Below are 15,376 nucleotides of genomic sequence, written 5' to 3' on the forward strand. Positions count from 1 at the left end.
TATATATGCATATACTCATTTATTATTTGTATTATATATATATTTATATATAATGTGTTCTTCCTCAAAGTTGTAGGGATGCTGTTGCCAACACACAATGTGTCATCAGACATTTTTAGACCCAACACAGTTCATTCCTTTCCATATTTGACCATAGCCAAGATTTTCTTCCAGGAAGAAGAGAAAAAGACAAACAGACAGACAGACAATGAGAGAGAGAGAGAGAAAGAGAAATTAACCGCAACGCAGAATGGATTTTATATTTATTGGCTGGAAAAAGACAAAAGGTAAAGAAGTGGTCTTGACAAGATCTGAACTCAGAATGCAGAAAGATGGAATAAAATGACAAAGCAATTACTTCAATGCCCTAATGAGCTTGCCAGGTGCTTAACTTATATATATATATTTATATAAGTAGGCATTAATAAAAACAGAACAGGTGTACAGACATGTCTGTGTGTGTAAGTGTATACACACACACACACACACACACACTCTGCTTTGTATGATAAAAATAAAAATGTGCCTGGTTACAGGTGACTATTGTTCTTGTCTTGTTTCTATGAATACTGTGAATAACACAGGTAACATTAGTGAAGGTTAATGATGGCTGTCATGTTAGTGATGGTGCGGATGATAATGATGAAGATGATGAAGATGATGAAGATGATAATAGCAATAATAATGGCATGATGCAGGTTTGCAATTTACTTGTGAGATTAGTCTGTCATTAAAGCTAAGACCAGTACTGACTGGTAGAATAGCGCACACACACACACACACACACATCAGCACTGTCTGTTCTTTGCATTCCGTGTTCAAATCATATAGGACAGGGGTTTTCAAAAATACTTTTTATGGGCAATTTGATTTTATATATGTTTTTTAATCGAAATCTTTTAATTGACAATAAACCTATTTGTTAAATAAACAAATGTAAAAAATATATGTTATTTTAAGCAAATATTTATGTATAAATTTCATAAGCGTTTATAAGGGGGTCCCTAAGGTAAAGCCTGAAATATAAGTCAAAAAGTTTGAAAACCCCTGATATAGGATGTCCATACCAGTAGTCTTCTCTCATGCACATTACATCTGATACCTCTTATGACCGGTTTTCTTCTCCCAGCACCTTTACACTTTGTTGCACATGCACAGTGACATTGCATATCCAGCTGAGCATGCTCGTTTCATTTCTTTCAAGTCTTTACATGTCCTCCATGTTTACAGCCCATGTTCCACTAACATGTAGCTTTGCTGTTTGTATGTAGGTACATGCATACATACATACGTATGAATATACACACACACATTAATTTGTCCAGGTTTCATACTGAAATATATATATATATGCTTATAGGCATATATAAATGTGTGTTTGCATAGGAGTGGCTGCATGGTAAGTAGCTTGCTTACCAACCACATGGTTCCAGGTTCAGTCCCACTGCGTGGCACCTTGGGCAAGTGTCTTCTCCTATAGCCTCGGGCCGACCAAAGCCTTGTGAGTGGATTTGATAGACGGAAACTGAAAGAAGCCCGTCGTATATATGTATGCATGTGTGTACGTGTGTGTTTGTGTGTCTGTGTTTCTCCCCCCAACATCGCTTGACAACCGATGCTGCTCTGTTTACGTCCCCGTAACTTAGCGGTTCAGCAAAAAGAGCCCGATAGAATAAGTACTAGGCTTACAAAGAATAAGTCCTGGGGTCGATTTACTCGACTAAAGGCGGTGCTCCAGCATGGCCGCAGTCAAATGACTGTATATATACATACATACATACACATACACATGAATGTGTGTATGTGTTTGTGGCTTTGTTTACACAGAGATTAGATGATAACACTCAAGATAGGTCTTAGAAAAAGATTCAAAACCCTAACCCCTCCCATTCTCTCCCTGCTCCTCATTCTTTATCCTTCGCTCACTTTCCCCTTACTCCCTGCTCATCCAACCGGCCCAAAGACTTATTTTTAAATATCATCTCAGCCACAGAGCCACCAATCTCTCCCAAACATGGAATTATTACAAAGAAAGTCTGCTGGGACTTATTTTATCTCTTCCTTTTTTTGTTTTATATTCATTTTCACTGATGATATTAGTTTTGTTGTTGCAAGTTATTCTGAGGTGAGCTCTGTGTGACAAGTCAAGATTCCTCTACCAGTTCTCTACTGCATCACATCATTAACAGCATCAATGTCTCTCTCTCACACACACACATACTGCTTAATTACTAAATCTGAAAACTACTGCTAAAAGACAGAATCGTTAGAGCATCAGAAAAGTGCATTGTGGCATTTGTTCTGGTTCTTTACATTTCAGGTTCAATACCTACAATGGTCAACTTTGCCTTCCATGCTTCTGGGGTTGATTTTATTGACAAACCCTTCCCCTAAAAATTGTTAGCTATGCATCTAAACCAGAAATCATTATTATTGCTTTATATTCTTACTATTACTTTATTATCATTATAATTATTCTGCCAAGGTTGACTTAGCCTCTCAGCAGGTTGAAGTGACTTTTTGCAAGCTTCGGTAATAATTTTGCTCTTGTGGATTTTTGGGAGCCCATATAGGATGCTGGTTCTGCAATTAAAGTTTGCTAGGTAGTTGCTAGGTGGGGTGAGGTGGAAGGCAACAAGTGTAAGTCAAAAGGGATACATTAGTCTAGGGACCCAGACATGTACATACACATTATGCTTTTAGCTTGTGAAAACATGTTTGATCGTAAGAAAATATTCCATTCTACTCTAGGCAAAAGGCCTGAAGTTTTTGGGGAGGGGGCCAGTCAATTAGATCAATCCCAGTACATAACTGGTACTTAATTCATCGACCCCGAAAGGATGAAAGGCAAAGTCAACCTCAATGGAATTTGAACTAAGAACATAAAGACAGACGAAATACCGCTAAGCATTTTGCCCAGCATGCTAACGTTTCTTATTTCTTTATTGCCCACAAGGGGCTAAACATAGAGGGGACAAACGGATTAAGTTGATTATATCGACCCCAGTGCGTAACTGGTGCTTATTTAATCAACCCCGAAAGGATGAAAGGCAAAGTCGACCTCGACGGAATTTGAACTCAGAACGTAGCGGCAGACGAAATGCCGCTAAGCATTTCGCCCAGCGTGCTAACATTTCTGCCAGCTCGCCGCTTTCATCATAAGAAAATATTACTTTACTTTGGAAAGAAATGAGCATTAATGACAGGAAGGGCATCCAACCATAGATAAAACAAAATCTGTCTTAACGAATTCCTTCCAACCTATGCAAGCATGGAAAAGTGGGCATTAAATGATGATGATGATGATGGCATTGCAGGAAGAGCCCATGGCCGTAAGGAAACTCTGCTCCAACATAGTTTTGTTTGACCCATGAAAGCACTGAAAAGTAGAGAAAACTAAAATGATGAAGTGCTCATCTCTCAATCTCATACTTTGATACACAGCTGGTGTAGCTAATGATGGCAGTAGATCTCTGCTGTTCCTTGTACCTATCTGACCAACTCCCCAACATTCCATCCCTCCCTCTCTCTTGCTCATTATATCAGTATGTACCCCCTCACACTCTTCCTATACTTTTCACAAGCCATTTCCTAACAACATCCATCATTTTCCCCATTTATCCATCTCTTATCCACTCCTATCCTCTCCAATGCTGGTGTCCCAATAAAATGCACCTAATGCCCTCTCAAGTGTCGGGGTCAAGAGGATACTTTAGCTGTGGTAAAAACATGACAACCTCACTAGTGCTGGTGCCACGAAAAAAGTACACCCAGTACACACACTCTGTACAGTGAGTGGGGTTAGGAAGAGCAACCAGTAGGGAGAACAGCAGCAATCTTTCCAAGCCATGACAGCATGGAAAATGGACACAAAGTGATGATGATGATGATATTTAGAAATTGAAAAGTAGGACCATTGTGTGTGTGTGTGTGTGCGTGTATCTGTGTCTCCTTTTCTTGACATCAGAGACATACAGTAAACAAACACCACGATCATAAAAGTCATGTTTGTTTGCAATCTTCTGCGAAAATATGTCTGAATGAGACAATTACTGGGACTTTGCTTTTAAAGTCAAATCTTCTTCCTGTTGCTAACCCTTATCTGTCTTTTAAGTAAGGGCTCTTATATTTCCTGAGTCTTTAATCCTTTAGCATTTAAACCAGCCATATCTGACCCGAATATTCTACCTGTTTTGACATTCAAACTGGCTATGTACAGCCTCTCACACCTACCCTACAATGTCATTCTACAAATAAACAATCACATTGTTGAAACCTCAAAGCTGTGAGATAATGCATGATTAATACAAAACAATAGAGGGACAATGGCCCAGTGGTTAGGGCAGCGGACTCGCGGTCATAGGATCGTGGTTTCGATTCCCAGACTGGGCGTTGTGAGTGTTTATTGAGCAAAAACACCTAAAGTTCCACGAGGCTCCGGCAGGGGATGGTGGCGAACCCTGCTGTACTCCTTCACCACAACTTTCTCTCACTCTTACTTCCTGTTTTTGTTGTGCCTGTAATTCAAAGGGTCAGCCTTGTCACACTGTTTCATGCTGAATATCCCAGAGAACTACGTTAAGGGTACACGTGTCTGTGGAGTGCTCAGCCACTTGCACGTTAATTTCGCGAGCAGGCTGTTCCGTTGATCGGATCAACTGGAACCCTCGTCGTCGCAAGCGACGGAGTGCCAACCAATCCATGGTTGTGACCCTGACAGGTACTAATATTCCAGGTCAGAATAGACATAGGAACAACAGTGGCTAAGTGATGGTTCCACAACCCTCAAGACACTGGAACTCTTGAACCGGGGCCCCACGATCAGATGCAATTTGAAGTCGTCTTCTCTTAGTATCCCCTCCAACTCCCTTACACTGACGCCACCTTCTTTACTATTATTCTTCTCAATCGTGAGGTTCTTTAGTTTTGAATTACAAGGCGACCTGATTAGTACCTGTACCATGAAAAATACAATCGATAGAGCGGTTGATATTATGATGGGCAACCAACCGTGGAAACTATGTCAGAGACACAGGAATCAGACGGGGTCCAACATCCTGTCGAATCGTCCAACCCATATCAGTAGAGAAAACAGACGTACACGTACATACCTACCGGAAAAGACCTTGTATTTTTAGGTTTTTCCTAATATATTATATACATAATATATTCATCAACACAAATTCAAGTACATCTATATTTATATATACACACACATACATACACAGTCGAGTCATGTGGAAATATATATTATATATACTACCAATACATACTCGTATTCTACGAACCAAACTACGAAAATATACACCCAACATCAACTGCCGCACGCATATACATACATGTATGTATGGGTGTATGACATGTGATCTTCTTCTAGCACACTGGCGGTCCACGTAGTGGCCTCCGTTATATATATATTTTTATATATTCTTATATATACACATATACAATAATCGTTTGAGATCTCAGATTTTTCCTGAATCTCCCCGATTCTTTTAATGTGCTTGTTACCTGGCATTAAATTGATATTAATTAATATCCAATTTTTCATCCTATTGTTTAATTTTATGTATGGGTGTATACCCAACATCATCTGCCGTGTATAAGCCCTATATATAGTCATACACAAAAGCCCCTTAATCTAAATATATCCCCATATTTATTATACGCGCACACGGCCATAACTACATTAAGTAATAACAGTGCCTTACATCGACATGAACACACGAAAGGCTTGCAGATGTTGTGGCATCAATGCTGTTCCCAGACCGCTGCCGTCCTTGCGATTCGAAACTGCATTCGGGGGACGAGTGAAAAAGACGGCGTTTGAAAGGATCACGAAATTCGGTCGTGAGGGAAATACATTCCCCATGACTGAAGCGCGTGTATATATATACATATACATATATATATATATATACATATATATATATATATAATAAAGTGGAAATCGCTTTATACTATACGGATGTTATCAGTTATTGTTATAACAATTAATGTTGTCCTCATCACGCTCAGTATGGGAGTTATACTCTTCGCTTAGTGTTATCAGCTAACATTTGATATCTAAACGGCTCCATCCTAAAATGATTACAATAAGAGGACCTAACACTATCATATTTACATACATTATCACATACAAACCTATATATATATATATATATATATATATATATATATATATACATACACAGTTGCATATATACACGGGTAAGTATTGAGATTAGTTGAAATAAAAAGACTTTAGATAGAGTGAAACGGACAAACTGAACAAAGCACTCAATACATGTGCAAAGTCTTATTTTATAATCCATAATTTTGTTGACAGTGATTGTCGATTTCCAAGTTTCCCCACCGGTGGAAACTGACTATATATTATATACGCACACATACGTATATACATACACTGCATGAAGACTAAAGAATCGTCTAACACGTGAAAGACACCATTAGCGACACAAGGAAGTACCAGCTGCATCCAATTATACACACACACATATATATATATATATATATATATATATATGGGAGATATACACACATGCGAGTATATATGTGTGTATATAAATTCACACGCACGTGTAGGTATGTATGTATACAAATGCATACATACATACGTTTATAGAGATAGATAGATAGATAGATAGATAGGTAGATAGATATATATATAGATAGGCGTGTGTGTATATATACATATAGCGGTAAATACACATGCGCGTAATATATATATATATATGTAGTATTACCTCACATCTGCTGTCCACCTCAACGAAGTACTTCCAATTAATAAATCTTGCACTACTACTGTAATTATAATTGAATTTTAAAACTTACCAAAGTCTGGCTTGTCTCTGTGTCTTCCTCTCCATGAAATAACTCACACCACCTCAAATCGCACAACACTTTGGTATATCCAACGTTTAATTAGAATTCTTATTCCTGTTGTTATTATTATTATTATTATCAATATTTGTTTGTTGTAACAGTTTAACTGGGTTTTTTTTTTTGTTTTCCCGCTCTGGTTTACCGAAGTTCACACTTTCTATTATTCTCTGGTTGGAGACCGACCTGACCTGTCAACGTCCCACACACACACACACACACACACACGCACTCTTTCTGACTGATTTATTTATTAACTCGACACAAAACTACTTCAACTGTTGTTGCATTTACATACACACACACAGATACGTTTATATTATATATTCAGAAGTATATACTTATATATAGTGTGTATTTATAAGTGTATGTGTGTGTGTGTAATTATTTAGATAATGTATGTAGATCTTTAAGTGCCCTGATCGAGTTTTAGATTAAGAAGGGGTCAGGAGGAATATAAAAGCTGTTCCTTACCAGAAAAGTAAAAAAAAAAGGGGGCAAATGCTTCTGGTTTCTGTCCAAAAAGAAAATATTTTGGTAAATGTCAAAATGATGAAGTGAAGGAGTAAAGTTAGAGAGAGAGAAGGAGGGAAAACGAGTTAGATAGAGGATAATAGAGAGAGGGGGGACGTCGTAGAGGAGGAATGAGAGAAGAAGAGAAAGAGGGGGAGGTAGAGATAAAAGGAATAGATAAATGGGAGGAATAGGTCGAGAGGAACTTCCTTAAAGACTAGAATATGAATCTTCACGTAACTTGTCTGAATAAAAATTTACTGCCAGCAGAAGAGATGCAAACAAGCTGAAAACTGTGTGTGTGTGTGTGTGCATGTGTATACATATATTATTTATACATAAAGAGAACACAAACGGGGTTTAAAATTGAATCCTATGACAAATTAATTATATACAGTCTGTATATTTCATATACTAAAACTTATGTAGTGTGTATATATATGTGTGTGGATTTTATATAAACTTCTAGTGTATATATGGATGTGGATTTTACATACTTAAAATCATATATAGTTATATATCTATAAAAGTATATATATATATATATATATATATATATATATATATATATACACACATACAGAGAGAGATTGTATGTATATATATTGTGTGTGTGTGTGTGTGTGTGGTATAACACTAGTGTAACAATAATTGGGTACCCTCCCAGCAGTATATTGGATAGATACTATCCCTTAGTGGGTTGAATCTTCTACCCCAAACTCTCTTGCATTATATATATATATATATATATATATATATATATATATATATATATATAAATGTTAGCTTATGATATTTTTTTTCTCAGATAAAATCTAAAACAAAATTTAAAAGACTTTCCAAGTTAATTTTTTTTAAAAACAGAAACAGGAAACTATAATTTTGGACAATTATTATCTACATTGGAGACAATATTATCATAACTATATTAATTATAGTAATTACGTGATTAAGTATATTTTTAAACTTTTATTCTTTTCCCGTAACCTGGATATATTAAGTTAAAACTTTTATTATAATTGTATTTATCAATTCTTCCTGTCTTGTGATGTTAAGTTTTTACTTTGACTTATTTCCTGTCTATTTTGTGAATTTATAAAGGAACTTCACTTATAAATAAGTAGGTTTTTAATGTATGTATATATCAGCGACACTCTAGAGTGTATAAATACGCAACATACATAAAATATATATATATAAAGAGATAGTATTATTATCTATATATGTCACTGTGTGTCTATATATGAATACGTCAATACATATCAAGTGTATATAAGTGTCTTCTACTATAGCCTCGGGCCGACCAAAGCCTTGTGAGTGGATTTGGTAGACGGAAACTGAAAGAAGCCCGTCGTATTTATATATGTATATATGTATGTATGTGTGTATATGTTTGTGTGTGTCTGTGTCCCCCCAACTTCGCTTGACAACCGATGCTGGTGTGTTTACATCCCCGTCAGCTAGCGGTTCGGCAAAAAGGAGAACCGATAGAATAAGTACTAGGCTTACAAAGAATAAGTCCCGGGGTCGATTTGCTCGACTAAAAGGCGGTGCTCCAGCATGGCCACAGTCAAATGACTGAAACAAGTAAAAGAGTAAAGAGAAAGAATATGTGTCAGTCTTCAACAGTTCCACCACCACCTTCTAACAAGTTCTTCGTTTCTTTCTTTCTTTTTTTTTTCTTTCTTTCTGTTATTCAGTTCAATAGACTAACAGTCTGAAATAATACGACTGCTGCTGTCTGTGTGCGTGTATATGTATATATATATATATATATATATATATATATTTATATATATATATATATATATATATATATATATGGTAGGGTGTATAAAAGAGCACTAAGACAAAGAAGCTATCTCAGTTGCTGTTGTTGCCAACAGAAAAGAGAGAGAGAGGTTATATATCAGTTGTTGCTGCTCATCAGAAAGAGAGGAGGAAACGGCGTCAAGTTACCAACTGACACCGAATTAACTACTTCCGCTTGTGGTAGATAACTCTTCTCTGTTCGGAGACAGAATAAGTCTCTTCCCAACTCCCACGTGCTCGCTTAGTCTTTTATTTATTTATTTATTTATTTAATTATTTCTGCAGGTGGAGGTGCAATAGCCAAGTGGCAGCGGACTCGCGGTTTCGATTCCCAGACCGGGCGTTCTGAGTGTTTATTGAGCGAAAACACCTAAAGCTCCACGAGGCTCCGGCAGGGGATGGTGGCGAACCCTGCTGTACTCTTCCACCACAGCTTTCTCTCACTCTTACTTCCTGTTTCTGTTGTGCCTGTAATTCAAAGGGTCAGCCTTGTCACACTGTGTCACGCTGAATATCCCCGAGAACTACGTTAAGGGTACACGTGTCTGTGGAGTGCTCAGCCACTTGCACGTTAATTTCACGAGCAGGCTGTTCCGTTGATCGGATCAACTGGAGCCCCCGACGTCGTAAGCGACGGAGTGCCAACAAACGTTTATTTCTGCAGACCGGCAACTTGCAGTTTCGATCCCGCGGCAAGAACGACTCAAGGATTTTTTTAGAATTTTTCCAACCACTTGAAATACATTAGATTTTCAGTAGATTATTTTCAACATATTTAATACCATCAGTGTAGAAAATTTGAAAAAGAATCTAATGAACATATGAAATTCAAGCAATATTGAAGAGGCCCGAAGAAATATAGCAACATCCCTAATGAGGACATGAGAGAGACAGAGAGCCTATATGAGTCTACGCTGTAGTTTAAAGACTCTTGCTGTAGGTCACTCCCTAGCGTAGGGTACATATTTCCAGGAATGTTTGGTCTTGTTTTAGAGAACAAGGCTGTCCCGACAGTTTTGCACTACAAGGGAGGTCACTGTGTTTCATATCCCTTCACGGTTGTGCAAAATAACATTTAGTTTCACTCCCAGTTCCAAATGGATTCTGGGATCCCAGTAAATACATTGTACACGGATGAAGGGTAGAAATCGATATTAATCAATTAAAACCAGTGGTCTAGCATATTAAAAAAACAAACGAAGATTAAAATTATATTACATACAAAAATAAGAGGAATGACCAGCAAAAGTGGACTCCTATATGCTAGAAATAGATGCCGAATCATCTAACCACGAAAAATATGTTCTCAGTAAAAATTTAGCGACACAACAGACTGTAAAAGGGCAAGACAAATGAAAAAATACTAAATAAAAAATTTTTTTCATTTGTCTTGCCCCGCTAAATTTTTACTGAGAACATATTTTTCGTGGTTAGATGATTCGGCATCTATTTCTAACATATAGGAACCACTTTTGCTGGTCATTCCTCTTATTTTTGTATATATATATACCTTTTCTCTTTTACTTGTTTCAGTCATTTGACTGCGGCCATGCTGGAGCATCGCCTTTAGGTGTTAGTCGAACAAATCGACCCAAGACTTATTCTTTGTAAGCCTGGTACTTATTCTATCGGGCTCTTTTGTCGAACCGCTAAGTTACGGGGACGTAACCACACCAACATCGGTTGTCATGCGATGGTAGGGAACAAACACGGACACACGCAATATATATATATATATATATATATATATATATATATATATATATATATACGACGGGCTTTTTTCAGTTTCCGTTTACCAAATACACTCACAAAGCTTTAGTCGGCCTGTGGCTATAGTAGAAGACACTTGCCCAAGGTGCCACGCGGTGGGGGCTGAACCCGGAACCATGTTATTGGGAAGCAAGCTATTTACGACACAGGCAGCGGTTTAGCTGTCGAGAAGCTCATCAAAATCTCTTCAAGACCACGCTCAACGACATGGGAACATTTGCAAACAACTGCCGTCAAATCCTCGAAATGCTGTTTATTAGAGTCAAATTGTAACCAAGGGTGAAAAAAATGGATCTTATTTTCGTCATCCTAATAAGAGAAACCAGTGGCTTCGTTCCGGCCAGGTTCAGAACCTGTTGTCAAACAAGGACGGTTTAAACAGAAGGTCACGTTGTGTATTTGGTGGAATTTTGAGGGGGTGTTGCATTTAAAGTTTGACCCATTTGGTTATGCTCAACAACTGTAGCGAGTATATGATGCTTTGAAAGCTCGTTATATGGCATTGCCCAACCAAAGACAACGTGCAGTCTTACAGCATAACAATGGACCAGAACACACTGCCAATGAGACTAGTTTAAAGTTCATATACCTTTTAACGTCTTGTTTCAGTTATTTGAGCGCGTCCATGCTGGGGCAACGCCTTCAAGAACGAATCGACCCCAGTACTTATTATTCTAAAGCTTGCTATTTGTTGTATCGGTCTCTTTTGCCGAAGCGCTGAATTACGGAGACATGAACACACCAAAACAAGTTGTCAAGCAGAGGTGCGGCGAGCTGGCAGAAACGTTAGCACACCGGGCGAAATGCTTAGCGGTATTTCTGCTGTTACGTTCTGAGTTCAAATTCCGCCAAGGTTAACTTTGCCTTTCATTCTTTCATTCTTACGCACTGGGGTCGATGTAATCGACTTAATCCCTTTGTCTGTCCTTGTTTGTCCCCTCTATGTTTAGCCTCTTGTGGGCAATAAAGAAATAAGAGGGACACACACACACACACACACATACAACGGGCTCTTTTAGTTTCCGTCCACCACCAAATCCATTCGCAAGGCTCTGATTGGCCGAGGCCATACTAGAAGGCACTTGCAGTAGGACTAAAACCGGAATCATGTGGTTGGGAAGCAAACTAACGGCATAGCCACATATATGTGTGTATTCTGAAGAAGGATGTGGTTTCTAACAACGATACAAAGTTCCATAGTTGGAGTTTAGATAACGGAAATAACGTCGCATTTTAAACCTGATAAAAGTATATCATAGTTTTTACTGTTCCGCTTGCTGATTGTCTTTGTAACGTGCAAGTTAGTTGGTTGATTTCTTTTTCTGAAAATCCAAGCTCATCCGGACAGACAATTAGGCATTTATTTACAAAACCAAGTGCTCCAATTGCTATTGGTACAAATGTAAATTTGTAATCCGGATATAGAAACTGGAGGTTTCGAAGCAGCTGTCTATAATTATCTTCTTTCTCCTTGATTTTCAAAGAGATATTCGTATCAGCAGGACAGCTGATTTCTATGACTGTACATACCTTTTTCTTGTCTGTCCCAAATAATATCTGGCCCGACACGTTTTGAGGGGAATGTTTAACCAGTATTCCTTGTGCTGATATTTGTGTGCGCACCCAGGACAGTCCTGTCGCTTTGGGGGGTAGTACCTTGATAATATTTGGGGGCAACTGCTAATCATATGCGTGATGAACTTCAGCGAAATATGATATAATCTATATTTACGGTTGCATCTTGGAACTCCAAATGCTTCACTGTCTCTTTTGTTGATTAGGTATTTAGTAGCAATCTCCTGTTCTTGAATCGTAGAGGCGCAATGGCTCACGGTCATAGGATCGCGGTTTCGATTCCCAGACCGGGCGTTGTGAGTGTTTATTGAGCGAAAACACCTAAGGCTCCACGAGGCTCCGTCAAGGGATGGTGGTGAACCCTGCTGTACTCTTCAACCACAACTTTCTCTCACTCTTTCTTCCTGTTTCTGTTGTGCCTGTAATTCAAAGGGTCAGCCTTGTCACACTGTGTCACGCTGAATATCCCCGAGAACTACGTTAAGGGCACACGTGTCTGTGGAGTGCTCAGCCACTTGCACGTTAATTTCACGAGCAGGCTGTTCTGTTGATCGGATCAACTGGAACCCTCGACGTCGTAAGTGACGGAGTGCCAACAACAACCTGTTCTTGGATTACAAGAATGTATTTATGTATTTATATAACAAGCTAGTCCTTATGTTTTTGAAACTAAGCCTACAGAAAACGAAGGACTTGAAAATATTCCCCGAAGAATTATTTTCCTTAAATCATTTCCCATCCACAGCAGATTGTAAATAAAATATGGAAATGAAAGAAAAAGACTTAATATTTCAAAAAAGATTTTAAAAACCAGTAAAAATAATTAATTTTTTTATAAAGACGATAACCAATACTGCCAAATTATTCAGACATATATAATTTGTATAGTAATAATTATTTCTCCTATTTATACAAAGCTTGAAATTTTGAGAGGAGGTGCTACTGCATTACTTCGACGTCAGTGTTCAACTGGTACCCTCTGTATTTTATCAGTTCCAAAAGTACGAAAGGCAAAGTTGACCTCAGCAGCATTTGAACTCGGCACGTCAAATCATAAAAAGATGCCGTTAAGTATTTTTGTCCGACGTATTAATGATTCCATTCTACTCTAGGCAAAAGGCCCGAAATTTTGGGGGAGTGGGGTCAGTCAACTAGATCAACCCAGTACACAACAGGTACTTAATTTATCGACCCCGAAAGGATGAAAGACAAAGTCGACCTCGGCGGAATTTGAACTCAGAACATAAAGACAGACGAAATACCGCTAAGCATTTCGACCGGTGTGCTAACGTTTCTTATTTCTTTATTGCCCACAAGGGGCTACAGAGAGAGGGGACAAACAAGGACAGACAAAGGGATTAAGTCGATTACATCGACTACCAGTGCGTAACTGGTACTTAATTTATCGATCCCGAAAGGATGAAAGGCAAAGTCGACCTCGGAGGAATTTGAACTCAGAACGTAACGGCAGACGAAATACCGCTAAGCATTTCGACCGGCATGCTAACGATTCTGCCAACTCACTGCTGAACTTACTCAGAAATGTCCATTCTTTCGGCATATCAGCAGTTTGGTACACCATCTGTGTCTTTTGTTTCTTTATAACTTTTTCTTTTTTAATAAGACATATTTTAAAGTAAAAGTTTACAAAATACGTTTTTGAAGATGCGGGTGAATTTTGGGATCTTTTTTAAAACGGGGGCCACATTTTTCATTAATGTTTTACGTAGTGTTTTTGGTACGGAAAGACTTTCAAACTTCGTATACTTATCTATTTTGTGTTATAGAACAGAAAAATATTTTTGTATTCGAATTTATTTCATGTAAAAAATTGTCTTATTTCGATAATTTCAACCAATCACTGACAAGTATTCAGTTGTTTATATTTACTCCTTTGGCTGATTAAGCGATGTAAAGCGTATTTAATTTCCATAGCTTCGTTTTGCTTTTTTTCTTTTTAAATTTGCTGTTTTACCCTAACCCTAACCCTATCACCGATAGAATTGTTTCAGAATCGTTTGTTTATGTAGTCGGCACTTAATGTATATCGGCTGAATGGACGTCAGTGATTGGTTGAAATTACAGAAATACGACAACTTTAACATGGAATAACTTAGGGATTTCTTTTTTTTAAAGAAGACTAAGAGAAAAAGATGTTTTAGATGACACATTCTACCAGTGTTCCAAGTTTCAAAGTGTTTCGTTAAGAAAATACTGTGGCCCCCGTTTTAAAATAGATCCGTAAAAGTTTACAAAATACGTTTTTGAAGATGCAGGTGAATTTTGTTTTTAATTAGTAGCTCTTTCGGTTGTGTATTTAATTCGTTATTATTTTCTACTCTAGGCACAAGACCTGAAATTTTTGAGGAGGGGACCAGTCGATTAGATCAACCCCAGTACGCAACTGGTACTCAATTTATTGAGTCTGAAAGGCAAAGTAGACCTGGGCGGAATTTGAACTCAGAACATAAAGACAGACGAAATACAGCTAAGCATTTTGCCCGGCGTGTTAACGATTTTGCCAGCTCGTCGCCTTCATAATGATTTTTTAAAAAGAGTGTACTTTGTATGTAAGTGCTTTCGTTTTTCAACTTTATAGGTTTTGTTGGTAATCTTCAAGTTTAGGGGGATTAAAAAAAATAAATAAAAATATTCAAGGGAAATAACTGAACGACTTACCAGTATTATCCGTTTTCTTCTAGCTGTTTATAAATAAATCACACCCTAACCTTAACCCTAACGTCAATCAAATCACGTGTGTGATTTATTTATAAACAGAGATGTACGGAGAATACTGGTAAGACGTTCAGTTACTTCCCTT

At 37.8% G+C, this 15,376-nt stretch overlaps 1 long non-coding RNA gene across 1 annotated transcript in view; it reads right to left on the bottom strand.

Moving 5' to 3' along the window:
• Window positions 1-7,350, bottom strand: part of LOC106876617 (uncharacterized) — a 29,926-nt gene extending 22,576 nt beyond the window's left edge. Inside the window, exon 1 of the long non-coding RNA XR_001410270.3 lies at window positions 6,835-7,350. This is a non-coding gene — a long non-coding RNA (uncharacterized LOC106876617). The remainder of the gene's footprint in view (window positions 1-6,834) is intronic.
• Between the last annotated feature and the right edge of the window lie 8,026 nt (window positions 7,351-15,376).

This window comes from Octopus bimaculoides, chromosome 27 (genome assembly GCF_046866305.1).
Source record: "Octopus bimaculoides isolate indiv1 chromosome 27, ASM4686630v1, whole genome shotgun sequence".
Classification (NCBI taxonomy): Eukaryota; Metazoa; Mollusca; class Cephalopoda; order Octopoda; family Octopodidae; genus Octopus; species Octopus bimaculoides.